General features: G+C 44.9%; 1 protein-coding gene across 1 annotated transcript in view; it reads left to right on the top strand.

Moving 5' to 3' along the window:
* Positions 1-27,346, top strand: part of LOC112107414 (dynamin-3) — a 316,224-nt gene that overhangs the window by 170,901 nt on the left and 117,977 nt on the right. The gene's annotated exons all lie outside the window — the stretch shown is intronic.

Genomic DNA, 27,346 nt, shown 5'->3' with positions numbered 1-27,346 from the left:
CCTATACGACAGGGGTGGCCAAACTTACTGGCCCTCCGAGCCACATACGACAATCTTCAAAGGTTCGAGAGCTGGCGCATACCTGCTGGAAGCCAGGGGTTGGGGCTTCAGGCCTGCTCCTGCTGAAGCCCAAAGCCCTGGCAGGTGCGCCCCGAAGGGCTGAAGCCCCGAGACACACACCCCCCCCCCCCCGCTGGGCAGAAGCCCCTATCGCACCACCCTGCTGCAAGGCAGAGGTCCTGAGTCATCGTCCTCCCCCCCCGCCTCTGGTAGGTGGAGAATGGGAGTGGGGGGGAGGGGCTCCGCAAACTGCACTTTAATTGTAAAAGAGCCGCATGTGGCTCGCGAGCCACAGTTTGGCCACCCCTGCTATATAACAAGAGAAAGCGTATGTAAACCTCTATGTAGTTTGGATATTTTCCTCCAACTACTAGTGCTTAATATCTGTTCATTACAACATTAGCCTTCCACTTTATAACATTGTATAGTGATTTCTAAAGTTATGATGTTAATTTATACAATGTTGTTACAAATGCTTCAATGGATGCTGAGATAAATGAGGACAGATGTAGCAAGTTATAATGGAAGGGACAACGTCTGACTGTTAGAGAACGGATGGCCTTAGCAGTCAGGATGTCTGATCTGACAATTTACTCAGACTCTACAACATCCTAACATCAGCTACCCGTAACTCAATCACCACAAAATACCCCCTTCCTCCACTTTACCCAGACAAACCACCATGGTTCACTGAGACCTATGTCAGAAGAAACCAGAGGGCTGAAGTCTATTAAGCAGGTGGCTCAAGACTCTCTATTACCACAAAAGGAGCTGATGAAAGCTTATGCCATTGCTGGGATGAGGCACAGAGATCATTCCTCTCCTGTTCCAGAACATCTGCAAAACATCAACCTGTGAAACTCTTCTAAAATAATGAGTTGCCTAATTAAATCCAGTGTATTTCCCTGTAACCAAAGACTCTGTTGCTTTCTGCTAGAAGCTGCTATCCTGTATATCTCATTAGCTACTTGAATTCATTGCAGTGAGGGATTGGGGGTGGGGTGGGAAGCTACAGAACAGCAGTATAGGAACATTAGATTATAGGAATGGAGATCTTGAGTAATGGCAAAATCTGAGTAAGGATGCAGTGGGAGGAAACTTCAGAATTCACCAATGTGGATATATTAGTGTGAACGTTCAGAAAAACAATGAGATCTATTTGGTGGGCAGAGGCTGTTATGGCCCAGTGGGTAGGGGACTGGACTGGGAGTCAGGAGACCTGCCTTCTGTTCTCAGCTCTGCCACTGATGTGCTGTGTGACAACGGGCAAGTTTTCCCCCCACCTCTGTTTCCCTTCCCACCCTTTGTCTTGTCTATTTAATCTTTGGGACTGTTTCTTACTCTGTTTGTATAGTGCCTAGCACAATGGAACTTCGATATTGGCTGAGGCCTCTTGATGCTATGGCAAAACAAATAAATAATACTGAAAGGAGGTAGCACAAGACACTTAAAATTAGACTGGAAAAAGCAGTAGTATATATCAAGGGAGGTGGAGTGCATGTAACCTAGTTGTTTAATAGGTTAGCTCCATCTCTAGCATCTCTGATTCCATGTATAACACATATATTTCTGTACCACTTGTCCTTCAGGTTCAGGTGCAAGGCTTTGTTGATAATGAGAACCAAGGATCTTGCATGCCTGGGTCTTGAACAATGTTCATAAGGTGATGTTCCTGACTGCTCCTTTTTCTTCATGCCCGGTCTTAGTGCATATAAGGAAAATAATGTTTATGCAGATGTCATCTAGAGTCACATCCTCTCCATTTGGAAGTGAATCTGTCAGTTTGACCAAGGTTTACCTCTTATGCCTGTAGGATCTTAAATACCCATTTAAATCAATGCATAGACTTCAGTAGAGTTGGGTGAGGCCCAGTTCACAACTCCAATTCAATCCCCTTTAAGATTTATGGTCTTATGGCATTCCTGGGTGGCCTCTTCTGCATTGTCTGGAGTTTCTGTTGTACAGTATTTTAGAGGTAACCTCTAGAATTGGTTTCAATACTTTCAGCTTTACCATTGTTGTGTTATTTAAACCAAGGCTTTCTCTTTGAATGATTTTTATGGATTTGATATCTAGTTGTGATGCTCTGCAGTGTTATGTTGGAGACCTGGTTTTGATTCTGTCCCTTCATCTTGCTTCTCTGGACTTAACTGATTATACAGCAAAAACTCACTAGCTTGTAGTGCCATGACTTGTGGTTTTGCTAAGCCACACAAGGCTGGGCCTGCACAGTGCTTGGATAGGACACCTGCAAGGGAGAGAGTCTGAGGAAACCATGTATCTCTTGTTCACCAAAATGCAGCTAATCTAATCTCCTGAGGAATCTCTTTTCATATGGAGGCTGCATTTATACTTATCGCCGTCATATATTTTTGATATCTTTAAATAAAAAGAATAAAAACTTACAGTATATGCCAGCAACTAAAGTTTAAATTCCTTTTTGATAAGGCTGTTGCATATAATAATATAAGAAAAGAATTCTTTAAATACATCATACTAAACAATGAACCTCCTTAGGAGCCAGGAAATCAGAAACTCCGGCTGTTTTTTGGAGCCTTAAGGTCTTTAAAACCAAAATGAAGTAGAATTATTGAGGATGTTCTCCTTGGTCTACTGCCCTGCGGGAAGTACTGAATATTATGGACCATGCTATTTCTCAATACCCTCTCCATAGCTTTATCAAGGCATCCCTCGTTCTCTTTTTAGAGTTCAGCTCCTGTCTATCAAAGTGCTTTCTCTTGTGCTAGTTCCTCCTCTGTCCCAAGACACTTCTCTGTAGGTTTCCATGAAGATTAGCTCTTGACCTTCTATTTTTTCTCTACCCCTGCTGTCACCTTTTGTATCTTAACTGCTAATTGTAGGCAGATAAAGTTCATCTTTGCGTGTTTATGCCTTTGATTATTTCTGTCGTCATTACGGTGACCAGATGAGGGGAAAAAAATATCGGGACACATGGGGGACGGGGGGGGTGCCCGCCGGCTGAGCAAAAATAAAAGGGCTGCCGGCAGATATCGGGACAGACACCAGACACCGAAATATCGGGACGGTCCCGATTTTATCGGGACATCTGGTCATCCTAATCATCATTTACCATCTTGGCCTGTCTTGCCCAAGTTAACCTGTGACTGTGGACATGTCTTCCCAGAGTGGGTAGACAGACACATGCTAGGTCTGCTTGAATTAGTCTGCTAAAGATAACAGTGTGGCTGCAACAGCATGCTTGCTGGTTTGGGCTAGTCACTTGATTAGGTACCCAGGGGTCAGGTGGGATTGTACTTAGGTGGGTAGCCCGAGCTGCCACCTATGCCACCATGGCCACATTGCTATTTTAATGCACCTCAAGCAGAGGTAGCACTTGTCTGTCTACCCATGCTGGGAAGCACCTTCCCAGCTGCTGTGTAGATATACCTTTACCCCAGCGATGATAATCATATATAGAAACCTGATTGTGAGGGTAAAATGTAATGGATGGCAAGACTATAGGCTTCCCAACTCTACTCTTGTCATAATGAGTAATATTGAATGCTACAACTGTTTTCCTGGTCTCAACTATTTCCAGGGCCGACATATCCATACGCAAAGTATACAGCTGCGTAGGGCACCAGGAAACTTGGGGCACCAAATTTCCTGGTGCCCTGCGCAGCTGTGTGGTGCTCCAGCCCCTGCTCTGGCTCTTCCCTATGGCCTCCGCCCCAGCCCCGCCCCCACACCACCCCTTCCCCAAAGCCCCTGCTCCGCCCCAGCCCCACTCCTCTGAGGAGTGCAGCAGGGCCGGGCCTGCACTCACCAGCAGCGGGAATTGCAGGGACCCAGCCCCAGCTAGGGATGGCCCTGACTATTTCTTGCACGCTTGCCCCAATGTATTACAAAGAGAAATATTACAGAATGTAGCCATTTCTTTAGTGAAGGTCTGTGAGGGGGTGTTCACCTTACACCAACCTGGGAGCAGTTAATGAGGCTGAAGTGAGGCCAATTAACCAGACAGGCCACAGCTGAGGGAAATTAGGTGGCCTAAGTAATGCCCTGAATGATGATGGAGCCCAGATGGGAAGGAACAGGCGGGGCTAGGATAAAGCCAGGAAGCTGGCAGTAGATTGGGGCTGCCATGAGGGAGCTTGTAGCCATTCTCTGGACATTAGAGAGGGGAAGAAAAGGGAAGCCAGCTAGAGAGGGTGTAGGAAAAGGTTCAGGGAAAGGACAGCAAGGTTTAAGATGGTGCGGACCTGGGCTGCTGATTAGAGGGTCCCAGAGCTGGAACCTGGAGTAGAGGATGGGCTTGGGTTCCCCAACCAGCCACTGGAGAAGTGACACCATTAAGGGGCAGTGGATCCTGAGAGCCCCGGAAGGAGAAACTACAGTGACTTGGCTGGAGGGCCAAGCCACGAAGCAGGAGCAGAAAAGAGCAAGGCACAGAGAGTGTGATCGAGTGCAACTGCCCGAAGGGACATTAGCCTGGCAGAGCTAATCCCCAGCCACGGCCAGAAGGAGGCACTAGCCAGTGACAAGGTCTTAGCCCCATTTCTAGAATCCATAAAACAAAACCTTAAATCTAAAAGGATAGGTCTGACTGAAGTCGATTTTTTTTTTCCTACCTGTAGTGGGGCGGCTGCCCCACTCCATTAGGCAGGGGGTTAAAAGCAGCCCTGGAGAGGGCTGCTGCTGGCAGAAGCAGTGAGGGCAGCTGAGTGAGTAGCTGACCACAGGTGTGACCAGCTCAGTCAGGGCCCAGCTGACCCTGATAAGAGGGCTGGGGGCCGGGAGATGGAAGGAGTTGCACTCTAGCCCTGGAGTGGGAAGGGCTAGCTGCCTGGGAGCAAGGTACCTGAAGCGGAGCTGTGCTGGGGAAGGGCAAAGGGAGTGGGGGAGCTCCAGCCTGGTAAACATCCCAGGCTGCAGGCCTTCGTGAAGGCCTACGAAGGTACTGGGGCTACAGAGGTGCAGCCCGGGGTTAGGCAGTGGCAGCTGGTCCAACCCCCTTGCCAATGGTGAGTGGCCATTACAAACTGCAGTCTTCCCCAGTAAAAGGGGGCTAGATGATGATTGGCAGTAGCCACTGAGGCAAGGTGGGCTTAGAGGGTTGGGGGTTCCCCAGGGAGGGGAGACCCAGAGAGTGGGGTACTGCTGGGGGCAGAACCCCAAGGGAAAGGGGCACCGGGGTCCGGCAGGGACATGGTGCCTAAGGCAGGTGAGACACCAGCCAGAAGGAGGCACTCTGGGGCTGGAAAAGAGCTAATTCCCAACCAACCAGCAGGAGGTGCTGTGCTGGTGCGTCGTTGCTTCGCCACACTACTGAATACAAAATGAGTTAGAGAAGGGATTCCTGAATTATGATACCTCAAAATGGAAGTTTTCACCTAAGACCACAAAAAAATCATACCCTTTTACCATTTTGTAGGGGCTAGATAACTTAGTTAGCGGGATCCATCTGGTTAAGATCTAGTGCACAGGACCAAAGATGAGTTGACCAAACTCTGAATTTTTAGAAGTAGTAACATGAAAATGTCACTTCAGCTCCGGGCTTAGAAAAGGATATCAAATCACTGATAGAGAGATCAGGTTTTCTTAAACGTGTGTACCCGTTTCTTGTGGAAATAGAGTTCTAAGTGTAAATTGATCCCGAGGAAGCATGGTCTATGACAAAGGGATAATTTTTCCACCAATACTAAAGTCAATCGGATAATCTATTTATAAATTAAGATACATTTTTTTTTAAAATGCTGTAACCCCAGGTAGAAGATTTTTCTTACACTTTTTTCCAGATCTTAACATGAGAAAATGGGAGGCAATTTAAATTGTTGAGTTAATCTAGTCATGAGGGGCACAGGAGAAAGATGAATCTTGCACTGCTAGTCCCAGTAAACTCCTCCTGAAGATTTCCTAGGGTATTCAATCCATATGAATCTTAGGAGGTCCTCAGAAGGATTGCAGAGATATGGAAAAAGTGTTTGGAAGAAAACAGAGCTTGTAGCAGAGAGGAAAGGTAGCAGAAAAGATGCATGGTGGCTGCCGTCAGGGTGGAAGGATAATGTAGAAGAGAGGGCAGCGAAGTAGGGGGCAGTAGAGGAGAACATGCAGAGACAGTAGAACAGGGGGCATGCCACTCTCCTGCATACATCAAATGGCTTGGGAGGGGTGACATTGCAAGACTTCAGATACTTTGTGGAGAGGAGCCCACTCCTCTGCAAGCCTTAAAAACTCATTGGAGTCTTTCACAGCTGCCCCCCACCCACTGGAAGTCTCATTAGGCTCAGCAGACCTGGAAGAACCTAAATAGGACTGGCTAGTGATCCCGATTCAACCAGTGAAATGGTTGAGCTTTCGATGACTTGGTGGGATGAGCGAAGGCGTTAGAGGAACCCTGTAGAGCATCCTAAGGTTTTTAGTGAGTGTGTTGGAGGCCCTCACATGAGCTTCCTAACAACTAGACAAGGGAGTTGGTATTTTGTTACATAAGAATGGCCTTACTGGGTCAGACCAATGGCCCATCTAGTCCAGTATCTAGAACCCTGCGTGGATACAAAATTTGTATCCGTTTCCGATCTGCGATCTGCAAACATGGTCCACGGATATAAAGTGGATATCTGCAGATTTGCAGGACTTTACCAGTATCTTATCTTCTGACAGAGGCCAGTGCCAGATACTTGAGAGGGCATGAACAGGGCAATTTATCAAGTGATCCATCCCCTGTCATCCAGACCCAGCTTATGGCAGTCAGAGGTTTAGTTACACACACGTGTTGTGTCTCTGTCCAGCTTGGCTGATAGCCATTGATGGACCTATCCTCCATCAGTCTTTTGACCCCAGTTATCATCAATGAGTTCTACAGGTTGACTATGCATTGTGTGAAGAAGTATTTCCTTATGTTTGTTTTAAACATGCTGCCTATTAATTTCAGTGGGTGACCTCTGGGGTTCTAGTGTTATGTGAAGGAGTAAATAATATTTCTTTATTCACTTTCTCTACATCATTCATGATTTTATAGACCTCTATTGTATTCCCCCTTAGTTGTCTTTTTCCAAGCTGAACAGTCCCAGTCTTTTTAACCTCTTTTCATATGGAAGCTGTTCCATACTCCCTAATCACTTTTGTTGCCATTCTCTGTACTTTTTCCTATTCTAATATATCTTTTTGTGAGATGGGGTGACCAGAACTGCACACAATATACAAGGTATGGGCGTACCATGGATTTATATAGTAGCATTACCATAATTTCTGTCTTATCTATCCCTTTCCTAATGGTTCCTAATATTCCGTTAGCTTTTTTGACTGAGCCAAATCTTTTCATTGAACTATCCACAATGAATATATATATTGCCTGATCAGTCTAAAGAATGTGAAGGTGTTTTCTATGAATTAATTTGAGCACACAAGGAGCAATGCCTTTAGGCTTTTATTAGGTAATTGAACATCAACCCTGAGAGATTGTAAAGTTGCAGACTGTAGAGCCCTGTATTTGTCCACTTGGTCTTCTTACTTGCTCTTCAAACTGGCTTGAACATGTTGGTATGAACAATGTGCTTTCTGGATCAAAGATGTTGATTCTAATGTGGAAAAAAGTAATTGCTTTTCCTGTACTTTAGCCATCATCTACAGTTTCTGGAAATGCATGATTGTGTATACACTGGTCAGTGTTAAAGGATTTGCATATTGACACTGACATGAGGGCATCTAAACTACCTTGTACAGACATAGAAATCTACTGCTGCTTTAGTACTGCTTTTACCCCTTATATAAAACTGCTCAACTCTGGTTTCCATCTCCGTTAAGAATCATTGTAAATTCTGCTGTTATAACATATAAAATCCAGGATGAATTGCAATGTCAACAACACCACTTAAGATCATATATGCAGAACATACATCTGTGTACCTGTTTCTACCAGGAATGCCAACTCTTATTTAGCTATCAGGGGGGTAGCCGTGTTAGTCTGTATCCACAAAAACAACAAGGAGTCTGGTGGCACCTTAAAGACTAACACATCTGAAGAAGTGGTGTTTTACTCACAAAAGCTTATGCCCAAATAAATCTGTTAGTCTTTAAGGTGCCACCAGACTCCTTGTTGTTCTTATTTGCTGAAATTTAGCCTATTGAATGAAAAGTCTGAATTCTTAAAGGGACATCTCACTCATAGCTCCATCCAGGCTCTCCCCCAAACTCTCAAGGAAAGTTTAAGAACTCTTAGCACCATGTAGAGTGTATAACACTGGAAGCAAATTGAGGAGAAAATATACATGCAGGGAAAGATGGTGCATAGTGGCTCATGTTCTTCTCTTCAGTGTTGACTTTACTCTGAATCCTTTTTTAGGTTAGGGTTTGTGGTACTGTTTTACTGTTGCTTCCTCCTGTTTGTCCTGCTGAGCCAACACATCTCAGAGGGAATAAGCTGGAGTCTATTCCTTCTTTTAAAAACAAAATCATTTGCTAAGTTCCAGTTGGTTACCCCTGTGCAAACACATCAAAGGCTAGCAGGGTTGCATAACAAGGGGGCGGGGATAGCTCAGTGGTTTGAGCATTGGCCTGCTAAACCCAGCGTTGTGAGTTCAATCCTTGAGGGGGCCACTTAGGGATCTGGGGCAAAATCAGTACTTGGTCCTGCTAGTGAAGGCAGGGGGCTGGACTCAATGACCTTTCAAGGTCCCTTCCAGTTCTAGGAGATAGGACATCTCCATTAATTTATAACTGAAGTTGGGCACATATCTTGGCCTTCAAAATCCATATTATTGATGGTCATATGAAATGGGGGGAAATACCAGCTTGACTGTCAGATTCCAGATTGAGCTTGCAAGACTGGAAGGTAGAATTTTTTTTTAAACTTGCAAGCTGTGAGCCAACTTGATCTGGAATCAATGAGAGGATAAACATGGAACCCCACAATATCATTTTGCAGCCATTTTTTCAGAGTTGAACTGCACTTTAATGATCAAAACCAACAGCTTAAGCTTCACCCAGAAATCAGGCTATAGTCAATGCAGGTAACAGAGCACACATGTAATGGCTATTTGTGCTGAGTGCTCTTTATTAAGAAGGCAACTGCCTTCTGCACTAGGTGCCATTTCTGATTGCATGGGATTAAATAGTCAAAGCAATGTAACTGTGAGGTGACAAAGACATCAACAACATCAGTGAGGGGATGATTATGGAAATTAATGTGGGGTGGGGTATGTTTACATTTTTCTTTTAAAATCTGTTGTTTGAGAGCTATACCTTATCTAGTTTTTGTTACAAGCGAGGGATGCTGCTTCACGTTTAAATGCATACTTAAAATGTAATAATTTTATAACGTTGGAAGGGAAATAAGGGTGGATTCTTCATTTATGTTGTATCTTTTTATATTTCATCACAACAGTTCAACAACGTTATTTGCTATAGGTTGCAAGTAAATATTAGATATTTTTTAAAGCCTAAGTTGATTTCAAAGCAGAGGACTATTCATTATTTGGAGGTAGGATTGTAACATCAGACATCATCTGGCCAATCAGTATACAGCTTCTTTTAATTTTTATATTGCTGCTATTTGTGTGGAATGCTGAATTTTACAGGAGTGACATTGCAACCATGAATGAGATTTTTCTGAAAATGTTACATTCATAAAAAATTGAGGGGGTTTTGGCAGCTGGCTGTAGGTTCTAGGGGGATACTATAATGTAATTTATAGCAGTGTTTTGGGGATGTACTGTATATAAATATTACATTAAAATTATGTTAAAAGGACATTTATTTGCAAACTCAAGCACTCAAAAGTCAGGAAATGCCAGATTTATGGTCATCTGTGCAACCTTAATTCTGCCCCCTACGGTGTTCATCTTGTGTATTGAATAAGGCAGGGGTTCTGTGGAAAAAACAGTATGTGACTATAATTAGACTGTATCATAATGCATGTGCACAAGAATTAGGGTTGCATAATCAACCATAAATCTGGCATTTGCTCACTTCCAAGTGCAACTTAAATTAAGTTCTTTCAACATAATTTTCCTAGTTTTTTAAAGGAAAAATGTAAAACGAATTCTTCTATGTGTAATTGTGACGCTCCCTCCTCTCATGGCTCATCAGCAGAGTCTGAACTCTGAACCTTCAACATTGCAGCACAGTCTGCTGCCAAGTGAACTATAGGACTAACTACGTTAGCCGTCAGCAGGAGAAAGCTGTTATCCCAGAGGGGGTATTAACCATTGGGTCCAGGTGCTGGGTCCCAGAGAGACTCTCTTCCTGCTAGAGAGAGAGAAGCTGAATGGAATTTCATGGGATGAAGAAAAAACTCTGTAGCCTGAGGGGCCATCCCTCTGCTGAATCGCAATGGCCTGCTGCAAATAAATGAGAGTTTCTTAAAGAAAAAGTCACAAGAATCATAAAAAGTGTTAAGCAACCTAAATATTAGGGATTCCTGTCAGCTCCCCCTATAATTAAAATGTTATGCATATACTGTACATTTACAGGATGAAACGGGTATTATATAAAGCATAAACTGGTTGAGAGAGGTTTTGACTCAATGACTATTCAGTAAAACCTCATGGAAATTTATCAGGCAGTTGTTCAGAAATGCAAAAGCAGTATCACATCAAGAAATTCACATATTGTCCAGACCTACAACTCTTGGGTCATGAAACGTTTTGCTGCCTAATATGCCATGTATGTTGAGCAAAATTCACCCCCTCTGCTGCCCTTATGTAAAGGCTACATCATGATGTGTGATTTTAGTGTGACGTTGAAATGTAAGTGGAACGTAACTGCAGCATGGGATTTGGTACAGAAGACTTACAATGAAGTGGTTAAAGATACATGGCCTTTGACGTGGTACCTCTTAATGCGTCACCTAAACTTTGTTAGCATCTTCTGTAACTGCACACTGTGCAGTTTACTTACATTTCATAAATGAAATGTAAAGCTGATTTTGCCAAACTATAAATGGTATAGCGTCTAAGGAAACAGGTGGTTTTGATTAGTAAATTTCCACTCAAATAAGGAAGCCTGTGGTCCAAGGATGGGAGAGCGGCAAAGGCAGCTTCTTGCCACCTTTTTGCTTCCCCTATTCTTGTGCTCTAAGGGTTTGTCCACCTGGAACACCAGTGTGCGGCAAGCCAAGGTGTGAATCTACAGTGTGCTAGCTTGACCCACAGTAATGTCCCATGTAGAAAAGCCCCAACAGCAGAGAATAGCTGAAATCCAGCAGAAGTCCAGCGGCACCCTGATGAAACCCCTAGTATACGGGGCATTAAGGGATATGGTGCATGGTTATTATACCAGCCACCTGGGAAATTCCTATATCTGGGTATTCCCAGGTTGCTAGATATGCCAGCTTTATGGACCATGTCTCCAGCCACGGAGGCATAAATGGACCATAACATTATCTAGCCCCCCATGTGTTTTATTACTCTTCTCTTCATCGTCCTCTAAGACAAATCAAAGCAAGCCTAAAAGGAATGCAGTCACCTTTCCGTTTAAACTGCGTGAATGTGCATCAGACTCATACTAATAGCATTAATATGATTTAGTTGACATTGAATTAATCTTGCCAATTTGGTGCATGTAGTAAGAATAATGGTCACTTCTACCCTTACTCTGCCATCCTGCAAGTATAAATGTAAATTGAGTTTTTTACTGTAGTTTCACTAATGTTCACTACTAGCTTTGTTGCTGCTAAACCCAGGCCCCATTCCAAGACTGCGAATGCTCACACACAATTAATCTCACAAATTTATGAATGCCAAAGCATGGAGCAAAATGAAAACAACTGGAGGAATGTATAAGGGGAATAACTGGACTGTATCCAGATGTGCATGTGTAAAACATCACCCACTGACTCCTCCCCCATATCCTGTCTGAAGAAAGGAATTTTTTTCAAAAATAAACTGGGGTTATTTGAAAGAAGTTACGGTGTCTGACTGAAACCTAATAGGCAAGGCTGGGTTAGTGGTAATTAGGTACCTTCTTTCTTCCTCTGTTTTTAACTCATTCAATATCATTGAATTTAACAGCTTTACTTCCATTTTCTGTGCCTGTTGTCGTGACCTTTGAGAAATATATTCAAAGGATGTGGTGGGGGAAAAAATTGCGGAAGATCATATGAAGGTTTCTATGAGATACACTAACTTCTATGAGTAGCGGTGGGCACCATTAAGTTCTCAGTGAGAATATTCAGTTAGCAAAAGCTGGGGAGGGGTAAAGGGAAATTGGAGAGAATTTATAGATAGACCTTATTGATTGAAGTGAGGTGGAATGGCCATTCCTTATGCTTTCTTTACGGGCAATGGGATAAAAATGGAGGTTGCAATCGTGTCCTTACTCAGCTATAACTGAGTCAGTGACCTCCACTGAAGGACAGTTGTGTTGTATGCAGTGAGGGCTAGGGTCTTTCTTAGCAGCTGCCATTGCAGACTTCATTTTCTGACAGATCTGTGTTTAAAAGGGGAATGGGAATGAGCAGCAAAGGGGCAGGGGAGGGAAGGCTAGACTGGGAAAAGCCACCCTGTTTTTACTTTCATAAATCTCTCTTTTCCCTAATGATTTTGAGGCACCGTTTGTATTCCTTCTGTTTAGTAAATCATATATCCCATCTTTAAATAGTTCTGTGCTTTCTCAGCACAAACTCTTTTCCTAGACATTTTGTAACACTTTATTTCTCCCTAAATTAAAATAACAGGAACCTTGGCTGAGTTTTACGAAAACACCCTCACAAGCTTTTTCTACTGTCTGCTATTTACTTTGGGTCTGTACCCAAATAGGATGAAAGAAGAAAAGAAATTGCACTGAATTTTCTTAAAAACTGGAATCACTACACGGCAGAGAGAACTCCTAAAGTCCTTACTCCATTCCTAGCCCTTGCCTAGGTGAAAATCTCATTGAAAATAACTAAGTGAGGTCTTCAGGGTTTGGCCCACAGAAAGAATAATTATTCATTCCAGCTGCCTCCCTCCCCCAAAAACCTTTTACTGGTGACTATTCTGCTGTGCTGACCTTATGTTTCAAGAGCCTGGGGCTTGAATTTCATCTCTCATCTTAGTGTTGTTTAAACTAGAGTTAAAGAAATTCTGCCGTTAGGATCCTGACGAAGGGGTAGCAGCTAGATCTTTCTAATGGGAAAAAGATATACTGTCTGTACAGAGATGGTAAGAGTCATACTCTTCAAAAACTGGGTGAACACACGGGCATGATACTGTGTTTACACTAGGTATAACATTGCCAGGCTTGGGGCCGACATAACAGAGTGTATTTTAGAATTTGGTGTCCATGTTTCCATCAGAATACAGTGAAAGGTGTTTCAGACAAATGCCCATATTCTTTGGAAAAGGAGCCCCAGAAGTTCATCTGACAATCCTTTGTACTTGGAAAGACTTAAAAAAAAAAAAAAAAAAAAAAAAAAAAAGTTGCCACAGCTCCTCATGTTGATACATTGAAGTTACAGCAACTCCTGAAGTGAGGTGACGTTGCCATGGCAACGTCACATATTGTATTACAGCACCACACCACCGTCAAACCTTAGAGGTGAGAGGTAGTTTTTAAAAGCTTTATTAGATTTTTTTTTTTTTTAATGATACATCTCATACATTTCAACCTTGTGGTTGCCAGTTTCCCCAGCTTAGTCTTTCAGAACTGAAAATAGTTTAGAACAGTGGTTCTCAACCAGGGGTATGTGTACCTCTGGGGGTACATCAACTCATCTAGATATTTGCCTTGTTTTACAACGGGCTACACAAATAGCACTAGTGAAGTCAGTACAAACTAAAATTTCATACAGACAATGACTTGTTTCTACTGCTCTATATGCTATACACTGAAATCTAAGTACAATATTTATATTCCAATTGATTTATTTGATAATTATATGGTAAAAAGGAGAAAGGAAGCAATTTTTCAGTAATAGTGTGCTGTGACACTCGTGTATTGTTATGTCTGATTTCATAGGTGCCGACTCCGTGGGTGCTTCAGGGCCGGAGCACTCACGGAAAAAATTTAGCGGGTGCTTAGCACCCACTGGCAGCACCCCTTCCCCCCCCCTCCTGCGCCTCCTGCCTGCCAGCAGCCTTGCAGATCAACTCCTCCCCTTCCCTCAGGAGGCGCTGGGAGGAGCGGGGGATGGGGCGCGCTCCAGGGAAGGGGTGGAACTGTGCAGGAAGAGGCAGGGGCTTGGGTGGAGTGGGGGAGGGGCCGGGGGTTGAGCACCCCCGGGGAAAATTAGAAGCTGGCGCCTGTGTCTGATTTTGTAAGCAAGTAGTTTTTAAGTGAGGTGAAACTTGGGGGTACACAAGAGAAATCAGACTCCTGAAAGGGGTAGAGTAGTCTGGAAAGGTTGAGAGCCACTGGTTTAGAATTGCTCAATTCTTCCAGCTGGGGGATCTGCCTGGGGTATCTAGTCTGGTGTTTCAGCATGTACTGCCCACTTTCCAGTGGGGGCCTCCAGAACAGCAGCAGCCAGATTGTTTAACAGTCCAGCAGCCCCCACCGAATGAGTAGGGCCTTTTTCAACTGCACTCAACTAATAGGGGTTGTGTGCAGCTAAAGTGAATTAGTGAGCCGTGTAAAATTTTAACCTAAATTTTAACCATTGTTCATTCACCTTTTGGTGAATCTGGGGACTAAGTTTCAGATAATCCCGGACCTGGTATTGGGCTACCATTGACGTGGAAACGTCACAAACCTTGGTGTTTAGATGGTTTTGATCCGAAACCAGGCAAAACCCACTGGTTTTGGTTAATTTTTTTAACTCAAAACAAAATACAGAGTATCAGCCTAAACAAAAAACAATGGAAGGAAGGCAGAGGAGGGGAAAGGGTTGTGAAAGTCTTGCAAACTGTTACCACATGGCTGAAGTTATCAGTCCCATTTAACCTGCGGAAGAATTATTTTGGTTGTAATGTACAAAAACAAAACAAACAAAACCCTGCAGGACACTCCCCCAAGTACTCGTTAATTATTATTGCATACAGGTCTGAAATGATGGCAGTGTCGTTTGGACTAAATATTAGGAGAGAGGGTTTGGTGACATGCTGAAGATTTGAGTTCAAATTCCACTGTCGCTCACAAGTGAAAATGCGTTTGGTCTTAATCAGGCTGGTGCTGTGCAACACCTCGAGCACAAGGCTAGAGGGAGGCAGCAGCTCATGAGTGCTGATCCTGTCTCTGCTTCCTACTCCCTGTGTGACCTCAGGCAAGTCACTTAACTTCTGCTGCACTTTTCGTCCTCAGTTACATGAGGATGACGTCTACCTGCCTTTCAAACAGGGGATATAGGGAAATGGGGGGCAGGCTCCCCCCTTTTCTCCTGAATGCAGACGTAGCATTCCCCCTTTTCCTGCCAGGACTTTTATCCCAGCCTGATGTCACAGTTCAGTGCAGCTGAGGAGGAGAGCCAGAAAGGAAGAGGAGCATTAGTATGAGACTCCCTGGACACTGAAAGTCAGAGAACCATGAAGGAGAGCCCTGGTACCAGCAGGTGAGCTGCTCAGGAAGCAGCCAGAGAGGGTTGGGAGCTCTGCCCTCCTCCTTATTACAAATGTGTCCTCTTCTTGTACCTCCATTTATCGTTGGCCCAGCTTCTAAAACATATTCGTAGATTGACTCATACTACAGTGATTATGCAGCAGTATCAGCTCCTCTTCTTCGAGGGGCTCTGCGTTCCCACTTCTGGGATTTGGTGCCTCTATTCTCAAGCTGTGGAACTGTAATAAGAACATAACAATGGTCAAATTGGGTCAGAACAATGGACGATCTAGTCCAGTGTCCTGTCTTTCGATAGTGGCTGATGCCAGATGCTTCAGAGGGCATGAACAGAACAGGGCAATTTTATTGTCTAGCAGTCAGAACAGTCAGAGGTTTAGGGACACCCAGAGCACGGGATTGCATGCCTGCCGATCTTGGCTAATAGCCACTGATGGACATATCTTCTATGAACTTATCTAATCCTTTTTTTAACCCTGTTATAGTTTTGGCCTATACAACATCCCCTGGCAAGGAGTTCCACAGGTTGACTGTGCATTGTGTGCAGAAGAACTTACTTATGTTTGTTTTAAAGTTGCTGCCTATTAATTTCATCGGGTGACCCCTGGTTCTTTTGTTATGTGAAGGGGTAAATAACATTTCCTTAGTCACTTTCTTCACACCATTCATGATTTTATGGCTCTCTATCATATCCCCCCTTTGTCATCTCTCTTCCAAGATGAACAGCTCCAGTCCTTTTAATCTCTCCACATATGGAAGCTTTTCCATGCCCCTAGTAATTTCTCTTGCCCTTAGTACTTTTTCCGATTCTAATATATCATTCTTGAGTTGTGGTTGTACTATGGATTTATATAGTGACATTATGATATTTTTTATCTTATCTCTCCCTTTCCTAATGGTTTCTAAGATTCTGTTCTCTTTTTTGACAGCCGCTGCACAATTTGCTGATCTTTTCATTGAACTATCCACTAAGACTCCAAGAGTGGTAATAGCTAATCTAGACCCCCATCATTTTGTATGTGTCGCTGAGATTGTTTTCCAATGTGCATTACTTTGCATTTATTAACACTGAATTTCATCTGCCATTTTCTTGCCCAGTCACCCAGTTTTGTGAGATCCCTTTGTAACTCTTCACAGTCAGCTTTCGACTTAATTATCTTCAGTAATTTTGTATTGCCTGCAAACTTTGCCACTTCACTGTTTACTTCCAGTACAGATTTTTAGGGGACACTGCTATTTACCTCCTCCTCTGTGAAAACTGACAGTTTATTCCTGCCCTTTGCTTCCTCTCTTTTAACCAGTTATTGATCCGTGAGAGAACCAGAGCCATGTCTACTGTAGGGTATGGTAGTATTGTGCTAGGTTGACAATATCGGCTCTGTCTGTATAAGGACGCATATCTTCCAACCTCACCTGAGAGTTCTAAATGGAACTACCTCTCTACATGTCCGTAAGCTAGTTAATTTATCTTCTTATAGTTATAGACCTCCCTGTGGCAATCTGTCATTACTGGAGCTGAGCTTACTGTCTGGCACAGCAGGCTCCATCAAAGCAGACTGCTCTACCACTGTGGTCTATCTTGGCACCAAAGCCTTTCTTAGTGCCTCTGGCACTGATTGACATCATAAGGGAAAGAGCAGGGACACGGGGAAGCATTCTGATCCATAAAAGGGGTCCAAGGAGAAGAAGAAAATCTTCTCCTCCTCCAATGATGCATGAAATTTCTGGAGACTCCTTACCAGTCATGACATTGCCTCTGGCACATACTCCATCTCAGCTTGAGTCTCTGGTGCTGAGTGATGTGGGCAGCTCACTGCTGTACAAGCCTCCGACACCATCTGTTTCCCTTCATGACTGGGTGGCATCCATCAAAGCTTTTGGCTGCGCCTCCGTTGCTTGACTCAGCGCTGCAGTATTCATCACCAGTCTGGATCTGGAACATTCTTGAGGAACACAGGATTCCCTCAAAACAAAACTTCTCTAGTTTGCTCTGGAAAGCCTAGCTGATTTCCCATCATCCTGGAAGGCCCCCCTTTAATTATTAATGTGGCCCTACATTGAGGTGTCAATGAAAGCTTTACTCGTTGCTGCCAAAACTAGTGTGGCACCTACATTGGCACCAATAATAATATCGGTACTTACGCCCCTTCCTGCACCAGAGGCAGCTCCATAGCTCCATCAGTGCAGATAGCTTTCCTGGCACCAGCCTCATCTCTGGCACCTTGGCCTTAAGAGCCCCTGTGTTTCAGATGAGTGCCAGCACTGGCACCATTGCCTCCTCACGTGTGCGATGATTGGGAGGAGATCCCTCAGAGAAAATGGAGCCGTCTCCATCCTATACAGTAGTATGTAAAGACAGTCATTTTAGACCTCATCCTAGCTTTATGCCTATGGTGGTCTTAGATACTCATCTGTCACAGTATATCTCTCTCCCTGTTTTCATCCTCAGACTCCATGCTTCCCTAGGGGAATCCCACTTAGGCTCATTAGGTGTGAAAAGGACCTTGTGCAGAGCTGGACAGAACCAAGCCCTTCAGAAAATCGAACAGGTCATTTGTTGCCTAGAGGGAAACGTGTAAAGTATTAGTAAACAGACTCTCCCCCTCTGGATCAAGAGGTCTATTCAGCATTGTTATTCTTCAGTTCGAAAACCAGTACTTCTGGGCTTAAAAACACACTCCTAGCTTGTCTGAGACAGGTTCCTCTTGCAGAAATTTGCAATAGAACAACTGTTCATACCGTCACTAAGCATTACTCACTGGACTTGGCATTGTGGTGCTACAGTCCATTTTTGTTTAGGACTCCTTACCCACCATCCTCAGTGTTGAACCTGGGTCTTGGATAGTGCCCTAACCATTGGACTGTCTTTCCTTCCTCTGGGTCCCCTGTCAGTCAGCCTCTGTATATCTATGTATATGAGGCTCACCATCCTGGTATCCAAACTCCTGGTGTTCTTTCTCCATGAAAATGAAAGCTTGTTCCACCATACCAAGAGTTGCTAAGTGTGCATCCGAAGAAGTGGGTTGTAGCCCACGAAAGCTTATGCTCTAATAAATTTGTTAGTCTCTAAGGTGCCACAAGTACTCCTGTTATTTAAGTGTGTAGAGGCTTTCACCCCTGCTGCAGTGTCAATTGGGCATATCTGATCAGAGATGAAAAGAACATTTTTAAAGACTCGTACCTCATGTACTAAAGGCAACGTTCAGAGGCCTGGAAGGGTAACTACACTCTATCTGCTAGCATACGTCTGTTATGCCAGTCAGTAGAGTGGGGTGAGGGGAGCCGGGGGGGGGCACAACATTCAACTGAATCAGGCATTGATGGGGACATAATTTAAATATAAATTGTTGCGTGTGTGAGATAAGGTAAACTCCAGAATTTCTAGTCATCTAAATTACAGTATGAGAAGACAGCCTCATGTCTCTGTGAAATGATTTGGCTCCCAAATGCAGACTCTCTGAAGTGATGGCAGTGCCAAGAATTGTGTTTATGGTAGCGTTCCCATTGATTTCAAAGATATTGTTTATGGTCATAAGCATTGCACTTGCTAGTGTTTGCAGGATCGGGCCCAATATTAATATTTCTTTTAAAAAATCCCATGCAAGTGAAAACTGCTTTTACAGAACGTGCATAATTTTTACTAGCAACCTAACCCCTCATGAGACATATTCCAAGTGCTAAAAATATACACTTAAGCAGTTTGGTTTTGGTTTCCTATTTATGCACTGCCATTTTAATTTTATTACCCAACAGTAAAGTAGCTAGTAGAAAATGAAGTCAGGACAATGATTTTAAACTTTTACAAGGAAGAAGGATGATCTTGTGGTTAAGACACAGAGCTACGAATTGAAAGACAGGGGTTCTCTTCAGTGGCAGAAATGGGATTTGTTGATGTTCTTGGTCAGTCACTTCAAGGGGCACAAATTAATTTTGTGACCTGCTATTGCTATATGTAAACCAAACTTCATTATAACAGAGAAGAGTATTTTTCTTCAATTTTTCAATTTGTTGAGCTTGACCACTGGTGCATATATTAGCATTTTGTATATAGTTATTGGAACATAGGAATTGCCATCCTGAATCAGATTAGTGTTCGATCTAGTGCAGTATCCTGTCTCTGAGAGTGGCCAATTCCGCTGCTTTAGAGAAATGCATACACCCAATAGGAGACAAATATGGAATAACCTGCCCATATGGGAACATTTGGATAGTGCGTGGTTCATGTCCTGGATTATGAGGGTTTATATCCCTCATATTACTTTTTATCCTTTCTAATATAGCTGTGGATTTTCTTATTCATACAAATGGCTAATCCTTTCTGGAATCCTACTAAGACATCCTCAAAGATGTCTGGTGCCTGCCAATGAGTTCCACAGCATAAAGATGTATTGTATATAAAGGTATTTCCTTTTCTCGGTTTTAGCTAGTCACTTTCAGCATTTCCCCTATATCACCAGTCAGCTGATCAGTTTCCCCTTCTGTTTGTGCTGGAGAGAAAATATTCACAAAAAGAGGCAAATGTGAATGTAAAGCCATGAAAACAGACATTCAGGGGAAGAATAGCACCTGCAACTTCTGAGCACATTTTAAAAAAAAATTGGCAATATCAGGTTGATGGGGTCCCCTTAATCTTATTTTGCCTCAGTTTTCCTCATCTGTAATACAGAGTTAATACCTTGCACACAAGAGTATTGTGTGGTTCAGTAATGTTTACAGAGGGCATTTAGATCCTTGGATGGAGGGTGCTATAGAAATACAAAGTATAAATGATACCTGGGGTCAGTATTAAATGTCAGTGCTCAACAGTGGGTTAAAAAATACTACAGATTTTTTTGTAACATTAGAAGCCCTAATGGGCAGAGTGCCTTTTTTTTTAGATTGACTTACCTAGCTCTGTGCAGTACACTTGGGATGAAGAAGTCTGAAGTAAAGGCCAGGAGGGAAGGGACTCCACAGGAAGCTGTGTTATTTGAAGGACTATTTTAGAACCTAACCTGTACAGAAGATACTAAGTGCCCCCAACTGCAGTTATGAGCAATCATTTAAAACATTCAGTTGCTTACCTTTTCTTGTAAGTGCCACTGGAAAAGTATTACAAAAACAGCTCAGAAGAGTTAAGGGAAGGTCATTAGTAGCCAGTTGCCAAAATATCTGTTTCTGTATACTCTACCCCCAGTTAAAATAATCAAATTAAAATATATAAAGATGATTTTACATCTGGTTTTGCAGCTGGAAATAAGTTGATACAGACAGAGGTTCACTGGAAAGTTTAATTGCTGTAATAATCTAGCAGTAAACCTAGTGGAAATAATGTTTTCTTTTTTTCACTCTTAAGGTTGATATGTCCTTGAATAAAGAGGAAGAGTATTTCCCTCTTAGTTTTATTGTTAACAGCTGTAGAAATTAAAATAAAATTGATAATTGGTAGCCACACATAATAAACCCCATTGAATTCAAAATGTTACTGAAAAATGTGGGAATCAACAGAACTAACATGGTCAGTAAGCTGCAGTTTTCATAACATACTTCAGTCATAAGAAATGCCATTTTAATATGCCTTTAAAAATAGCCTCTATAGCTTTCACAAGTGCTTTGTGGGAGGGCATGCCAGAGTGTGGGAACAGATCAAGTACCTTTAGGCATCTGAGGTCAAAATGTGAACAAGGATTTATGGCATGTACAGGTTTTTTTCTGCTTACCGACAAGTTTCTCAGTGGTTTAAAGGTAGTTTTAAATAACTGCGTTAATTTTGGGGATAGTGAAGTTAGCAGTTCACAGGCACAAACCACCTGAGGGGTTAGACTCCAGAATTTGCATAAGGACTTTATCTTCTGTATAGTGTGTGTACACTCCACATCTCCTTCATTTAAATCACTTAAATGGTGCTTTTTACTGGGTGCATTTCTGCATCAGTGAGATGATAAACTAATACTCAACTCCATCACTGCATGGAAGAAAGAACAAGCTACAGCTAGGGCTCGATTTGAGATTTGCCCTGCTGGATGGGGCAATGGTGGAGAAGCTGGCCACACCCATTTTGCATTAGGCTATGTCTACACTACAGAATTAGGTCGGATTTATAGAAGCCGGTTTTATAGAAACCGGTTGTATGCAGCCGATTGTGTGTGTCCCCACCTAAAATGCTCTAAGTGCATGAAGTCGGCGGACCGCGTCCACAGTACCGAGGCTAGCGTCGACTTCCGGCGCATTGCACTATGGTACCTATCCCACAGTTCCCGGAGCCTCCGGCGCCCATTGGAATTATGGGTTGAGATCGCAATGCCCGGATGATGCAAAGCAGTGCCGCGAGGGGTTCTGGGTACATTGCGTCAGGCCCCTCCCCCGCCGTCACAGCAACGGCAGACAATAGATTCGCGCCTTTTTACCTGGGTTACCTGTGCAGACAACATACCACGCCAAGCATGGAGCCCGCTCAGCTCAGCTTACCGTCACCATATCTCTTCCGGGTGCCGGCAAACGTGGGACTGCATTGCTAAACAGCAGCAGCAGCTTACTGCCTTTTGGCGGTAGACGGTGCAGCATGACTGGTAGCCTTCATTGGCGATCTGGGTGCAGGCAGCTGTGGGGCTGGCAGCCGTGGGGCTGCATTGCACCAGCCCCTTGCCTTTTGGTAGAAGATGGTATATTACGACTGGTAACCGTCGTCATCGTACTGCAGTGGCTGTCGATCATGGGCACCCGGGCAGACAATGATGGTTATCAGTCGTAGTATGCTATTTTCTGCCAAGTGCCCAATATTGTCTGCTAAGCACCCAGAAGAGGCCGAGGGCTATCTGGGTGCTGGCAGACATGGGGCTGGCAGCCGTGGGGCTGCATTGCACCAGCCCCCTTGCCTTGATGATGATGGTTATCAGATGTATTATTCGCAGGATGGGGCAACATTGCTACACAGCAGCAACCCCTTGCCTTTTGGGCAGAAGATAGTATATTACGACTGGTATCCATCGTTGTCATACTGCAGTGGGCATCATATTGTGCAGTAGACCTGAAGGCTTACTGCCAAGCGCCCAGTATTTGCTGCCAAGCACCCAGAAAATGCCAAGGGCTATCAGTCATGCTGCACCGTCGTCTTAAGATGTAAAAAATAGATTTATTCTCCATTCATTTGCTTCCCCCCTCCCTCCTGCTAAACCCAGGCTTTTGAGTTCAATCTTGGGGGGGGGGGGGCATTCTGTGTGACAGTTGTTTGTGTTTCTCCCTGATGCAAACCCACCTTTCTTGATTTTAATTCCCTGTACCTGTACGCGGTGTCACTCGCCCCTCCCTCCCTCTCTCCCTCCCTCCCTTCTTCCCCTGGTCCGTCAGATACTACTTTCGCGCTTTTTTTCAGACCAGACGCCATAGCAGCACTGGGATCATGGAGCCCGCTCAGATCACCGCGGCAATTCTGAGCACTATGAACACCACGCGCATTGTCCTGGAAAACATGCAGAGCCTCCTGGACATGCCAAAGCCAAACCAGGACCAGCTGAGGAGGAGGCGATTGCAGCGCGGCGACGATAGTGATGAGGAAATTGACATGGACCTCTCACAAGGCACAGGCCCCAGCAATGTGGAAATCTTGGTGTTACTGGGGCAGGTTCATGCCGTGGACCGCCGATTCTGGGCCCGGGAAACAAGCACAGAGTGGTGGGACCGCATCGTGTTGCAGGTCTGGGACGATGCCCAGTGGCTGCGAAACTTTCGCATGCGTAAGGGCACTTTCATGGAACTTTGTGACTTGCTTTCCCCTGCCCTGAAGCGCCAGAATACCAGGATGAGAGCAGCCCTCACAGTGGAGAAGCGAGTGGCGATAGCCCTGTGGAAGCTTGCAACGCCAGACAGCTACCGGTCAGTCGGGAATCAATTTGGAGTGGGCAAATCTACTGTGGGGGCTGCTGTGATCCAAGTTGCCAGGGCAATGAGAGACCTGGTGATATCAAGGGTAGTGACTCTGGGAAACGTGCAGACCATAGTGGATGGCTTTGCTGCAATGGGATTCCCAAACTGTGGTGGGGCCATAGACGGAACCCATATCCCTATCTTGGCACCGGCGCACCAAGCCACCGACTACATAAACCGCAAGGGGTACTTTTCAATGCTGCTGCAAGCCCTGGTGGATCACAAGGGACGTTTCACCGACATCAACGTGGGCTGGCCGGGAAGAGTACATGATGCTCGCGTCTTCAGGCAGTCTCTTCTGTTTCGAAAGCTGGAGGAAGGGACTTTCTTCCCAGACCAGAAAATAACAGTTGGGGATGTTGAAATGCCTATCGTGATCCTTGGGGACCCAGCCTACCCCTTAATGCCATGGCTCATGAAGCCATACACAGGCAGCCTGGACAGCAGTCAGGACCTGTTCAACTACAGGCTGAGCAAGTGCCGAATGGTGGTGGAATGTGCATTTGGCCATTTAAAAGCGCGCTGGCGCAGCTTACTGACTCGCTCAGACCTTAACGAAAAGAATCTCCCCATTGTTATTGCTACTTGCTGTGCGCTCCACAATATATGTGAAAGTAAGGGGGAGACATTTATGGCGGGGTGGGAGGTTGAGGCAAATCGCCTGGCCGCTGATTACGCGCAGCCAGACACCAGGGCGGTTAGAGGAGCACAGCAGGGCGCGGTGCGCATCAGAGAAGCGTTGAAAACCAGTTTTGTGACTGGCCAGGCTACGGAGTGAAACTTCTGTTTGTTGCTCCTTGATGAACCCTCTGCCCCTCCCCCACCACCCTGTTAACTCTACTTCCCTGCAAACCAACCACCCCACCCTCCCCTACTACCCTCCCCCCTTCGAGCACCACTTGCAGAGGCAATAAAGTCATTGTTGCTTCACATTCATGCATTCTTTATTACTTCAGCACACAACTAGGGGGATAATTGGAAAGGTAGCCCGGGATGGGTGGGGGAGGAGGGAAGGAACAGGACACACTCCAATTTAAAACTTTAAAACTTATTGCACTGGAAATCATCTAGGGTGGAGTGAGTGGGTGGCCGAAGGCCCCCCCACCGTGTTCTTGGGCGTCTGGGTGAGGAGGCAATGGGACTTGGGGAAGGCTGCTGGTTACAGAGGGGCTGTAGCGGCGGTCTCTGCTCCTGCTGCCTTTCCTGCAGCTCAACCATACGCAGGAGCATATCACTTTGATGCTCCAGCAGCCGGAGCATCGACTCTTGCTTTCTGATTACAAGTTGACGCCACCTCTCTTCTTCAGCCCGCGTTTCAGCACGCAACTTCTCCTCTTCAGCCCGCGATTCAGCACGCCACCTCTCCTCTCGCTCATATTGGGCTTTTTTAAAATCAGTCATTGACTGCCTCCACGCATTCAGCTGTGCTCTGTCAGCGTGGGAGGCAGTCTGAAGTTCAGTAAACATTTCGTCACGCGTCCTTCGCTTCCTTCTTCGAATATTCACTAGCCTCTGCGAAGGAGTAAGATTTGCAGCTGGTGGAGAAGGGAGAGGTTGTTAAAAAAGATACATTTTAGAGAACAATGGGTAGACTCTTTCACGTTAGATTTTGCTGTTCACAACATCACACAGCACATGTGCTTTCGTTACAAGGTCGCATTTTTCCTCTTATATTGAGAGTCTCCTGGTTTGGTGTGAGAGATCACTCACGCAGTGCCAGGACACAGATTTCAGCTTGCAGGCAGCCATGGTAAGACATATAGTCTTTGGGCTTTTTTAACCTTCTTAACATGTGGGGATGGTTTCAAACAGTTCTGCCCTCATTTCCCATACCAAGCACCCGTGCCATTTAAAATGGGTTTGCAATGTAAAAGGAGGGGCTGCGATTTCAGGTTTAACATGCAGCACAAACCCAACTAACTCCCCTCCCCCTCACACCCAATTCTCTGGGATGGTCACTTCACCCCTCCCCCCCACCGCGTGGTTAACAGCGGGGAATATTTCTGTTCAGCAGAGCAGGAAGGGGCACCTCTGAATGTCCCCTTAATAAAATTGCCCCATTTCAACCAGGTGACCGTGAATGATATCACTCTCCTGAGGATAACAAAGAGCGATAAGGAATGGATGTTGTCTGCATGCCAGCAAACACCGGGACCATACGCTGCCATGCTTTGTTATGCAATGATTCCAGACTACGTGCTACTGGCCTGGCGTGGTAAAGTGTCCTACCATGGCGGACGGGATAAGGCAGCCCTCCCCAGAAACCTTTTGCAAAGGCTTTGGGATTACATGAAGGAGAGCTTTCTAGAGATGTCCCTGGAGGATTTCCGCTCCATCCCCATACACGTTAACAGACTTTTCCAGTAGCTGTACTGGCCGCGATTGCCAGGGCAAATTAATCATTAATCATTAAACACGCTTGTTTTTAAGCCATGTGTAATATTTACAAAGGTACACTCACCAGAGGTCCCCTGTGTGCCCTCAGGGTCTTGGGTCAGTTCGGGGGTTACTGTTTCCAGGTCCAGGGTGACAAACATATCCTGGCTGTTGGGGTAACTGGTTTCTCCGCTTCCTTGCTGCTGTGAGCTATCTATGTTCTCTCCATCCTCATCTTCCTCGTCCGCCGAACCCGCTTCCCCGTTTGCAGAGAGGGACTCATAGAACACGCTTGGGCTAGTGGTGGCTGCACCCCCTAGAATGGCATGCAGCTCCGCGTAGTAGCGGCATGTTTGCGGCTCTGCCCCGGACCTTCCGTTTGCGTCTCTGACTTTGTGGTAGGCTTGCCTTAGCTCCTTAATTTTCACGCGGCACTGCCGCGCGTCCCTGTTATGGCCTCTGTCCTTCATGGCCTTGGAGATCTTTTCTAATGTTTTGCCGTTTCTTTTACTGTTTCGGAGTTCGGCGAGCACTGCTTCATCTCCCCAGATGGCGATCAGATCCTGTACCTCCCGTTCGGTCCAGGCTGGAGCTCTTCTGCGATCCTGGGACTGGGACTGGGACTCCATCATGGTTACCTGTGCTGATGGGCTCTGCATGGTCACCTGTGCTCTCCACGCTGAGCAAACAGGAAATGAAATTCAAACGTTCGCGGGGCTTTTCCTGTCTACCTGGCCAGTGCATCTGAGATGAGAGTGCTGTCCAGAGCGGTCACAATGAAGCACTGTGGGATAGCTCCCGGAGGCCAGTAATGTCGAATTCCGTCCACACTAGCCCAATTCCGACCCCCTAAGGTCGATTTTATCGCTAATCCCCTTGTCGAGGTGGTGTTAGGAAACCGGTTTAAAGGGCCCTTTAAGTCGACAGAAAGGGCTTCGTAGTGTAAACGTGTCCAGGCTTAAGTCGATTTAACGCTGCTAAAGTCGACCTAAACTCGTAGTGTAGACCAGGCCTTAGTGTGCAGGGCCTAGTAGCTCAGTCCTAGAGATGAAAGGAGTTCTCCTCCCTGAAGGGAGCAGGCAACAGCAGTAGTGTGATTTACAATCCCACCTTAGTTGAGCTGATCTGGACCAGTGTGTGAGGATGAGCATGTACTGCCCGTCTTCACCTCCTGCTGCATGAGCAGCCTCAGTCTGGCCCCTTTAGATTGTGTCTTGGGGCAGCAATCTTACCCTTTATTTTTGTGTATGGCAAATATGCTGATTACAGTTTAAATAATTGAGCAAGAGTAAAAATGGGCTAGTTCTAAGGAACTCTTGTGCATTGCCCTTCAGACTTGCTAGCATGTCTATTTCTGGTATTTTGAAAAGTGTTTTACATTATTGGTTGTAATTTTTCACTTCCTGTGAGCCCTGCACAGTTTAACTCATGCTAACTAAGGCATTTGGCTATACAGGTGAGGGATACAAGATGATATGTAGTGTGTATATTTTGTACTAAAATAGCAGTGCTTATATTCACATAGAAAATACCTTTTATGCTTTAGAAAATTGATAAATCATGGAGACAACAGTTG

The sequence above is a fragment of the Terrapene carolina genome, unplaced genomic scaffold (assembly GCF_002925995.2).
Source record: "Terrapene carolina triunguis isolate 2854851 unplaced genomic scaffold, T_m_triunguis-2.0 Scaffold210, whole genome shotgun sequence".
NCBI classification, from domain to species: Eukaryota; Metazoa; Chordata; order Testudines; family Emydidae; genus Terrapene; species Terrapene triunguis.
Note: the sequence above shows the minus strand (reverse complement) of the source record. Positions and strands in the feature narration are given on the sequence as shown.